Source organism: Propithecus coquereli, unplaced genomic scaffold (assembly GCF_000956105.1).
Source record: "Propithecus coquereli isolate 6110/MARCELLA unplaced genomic scaffold, Pcoq_1.0 Scaffold243, whole genome shotgun sequence".
Classification (NCBI taxonomy): domain Eukaryota; kingdom Metazoa; phylum Chordata; class Mammalia; order Primates; family Indriidae; genus Propithecus; species Propithecus coquereli.
Window position 1 is genome coordinate 5,635,808 of NW_012147986.1, and position 2,481 is coordinate 5,638,288.

Genomic DNA, 2,481 nt, shown 5'->3' on the forward strand with positions numbered 1-2,481 from the left:
TCAAGCAATCCTCCTTCCTCGGCCTCCCAGAGTGCTAGGATTACAGGCCTGAGCTACCGCACCCAGCCAAGAAATAAACTATTTCTCCAGTAGCAGGCAAGTTGCCTTCCTTAGAAGAAGATGCAGTTCTTCACTGTGGGAGGTGGGTTTCTACATTTGCATTTTTCTGTCATCTGGGGAGTTACATGAAGTGTAGGTGCTCCTATTGCCTGAGCAGGCCCTTGGAAGCATGGAAGGACAGGTGTCACAAATATGGCGATATGCTTGAGTGTCCGGAACATGCAGCAGTCCCGTGGAATGTTGGTGCCATAACAAACAGGCATGTTTTGGGCTGTGAAGGAAGGAATGTTGAGTAGTGATGTGGTAATGATCTCTTCTAAAGGAGGAAAATCTATCCAGTAAAGCCAACCAACACCCAAGGCTAGAGAGTTTTCCACTTCAGAACAACGTGGTTGCCAATACTCTTTAATGGGTACTTGTGAAAATTTTAGCAGTGGAGGCAAAGGAGTTGACTGAAGTGTCAAACTGAATTTTAAAAGATAGTTGATCCTTCCAGGAAGTAACAAATTCAACAAAACATCATTGAAGTTTGTCTAAACGTGTCCAGACAGAAAGACCATCAAGACATACTCAAGCAAACCCAAATTTGTTCCTCAAAATGTTACCACACGAGACATAAACGGAGCTGCCAGGCCAAAATGAGGCTCATCCACCAAATCCTGCAGAAGGTTTTCTCTTATCAGAAATTCCAGGGAAATAGCAAAGTGAAAAAAAGTACCACATGTTCTCTAAGAATTGTTGTGTATTAGAAATACTATAAGAAAAATTATTTTCATTTCAGTAACTAAAAATATTCACTACTCTCATAGCCTATGAATATGAAACATGAACAAAAGAATTAACTTTTATAAATATATTTAGATTTGCTTGAAATTATATTCTTTACAAAATAGAACAGTGGACATTATTTTCAATGACTGGTCACAGTAAGATGGCTGTGGTTATTTCAGTCACTAGGTAAACACAGTGTGTTAAAGCCTGGCTGTTTAGGTGATTCTGGAACCAACTGAGTTATGTGAGATATGCCTGGGCTAGTTTATGTCATTTCTGTAATTCTTTATTTTTTCTGTAATTCTTTATCATTTCTTTATTTAAGGAGGTCTGTGCCAAATGAGTGAACACACATTCGCACTAAATATTTATAAAATATTTATAAGTTTTCAAGGTCCTTTATAGTTGTTAATCTCACACTGAGATGCCTTGATATTTCAATTAGGAGTGTCTGTGTGGGTCTGTGTGTATGCAGCACACGTGCATGTGTGTACATCTCTGGTTGAACATATAAACAGGAAAATCCCAAGAGCCCATCTCATCTACAAGATGATATTTCAGCAGAATCTGGAAAATTCCTTTTCTTCTCTCAATGCTCTTCTTCAACCACGAATGCTCAAAATGACACTTTCAGTGATTCATTGCTTTGGTTCAAGTGTTAGTCCTTTGTCATTCTCCCAAGAGAGGTGATACCTACAGTCACATCAGACATCGAGTGTGTATGAGCCAGTGTGTCAGAAATGTCTGGTTTGAAGGAGGTGAGTGGTGTGCGAAGGCACTGGGCACCCAGAGGGCAAAGTTGGAGTTACCGACGGAAAGATGGAGGGAGGTGAAGGACCCAGAGAGGAGGGACTGGAGGCACTCAGGACCCACCATGCCCATGGTGAGCCCTCTACACAGCTCTAATGATGTAAATTAGAAACTATGAACCTGACAAAGCTTTTATTTTGTCCTCGCTCCCAAACAGCTGCTCTGCTCTCAATGCCATAGAGAAAGGGGGAAGGTAAATATTACTTTTGGGAGGAGGATGACATAGAATGGGAGGAAATCCCATGGCCTGAATGAGAGGGGAAATAAAAGACAGCCCTCCCGATTCTCAGAAACTGTGCAGAGAAAGGTGGGGACTAGTTGTCTGAGTTTCCTCAAGAAGGCCAGGGCAGAGTGCCAGGACAGGCACGGGCCGCCTTGCCAGGACAAGAGGCTGGGTGTCCTTAGAACACTGAATGCAAAACATGTAGAGTCAGCCAGCACCCAAACACCCGATGGGACCCTGCAGCAGCCTGAGTGACACTCACCATGAGGCCCTACACCCCCACACCAATCAGGGAAGATGGTGAGCTGTTAAAATAAGAAGAAATGGGATAGGGATACTTGAGGAAGTTTTAAGTCTGCTGTAGAAAATAAAGATGCTACCATTTTCCAGCACACTTGAATATTGTATGGGTAAATTTATGGCAGCAATAGCAATTTTCAAGGGAAATATACACTTTTTGTGAATCTTGTCTGTGCCATTATCTAGGTGCTCTAATGAGAATTCTTCCATATCCTTGTTCCAGGAGAAAATTCTAATGCTTTCCTGTCTTTCTCAATGGGTAGAAATAATAAATCAACCTTATGTGAACTGTTTCTCTCCTTACTAAGACTTATAAT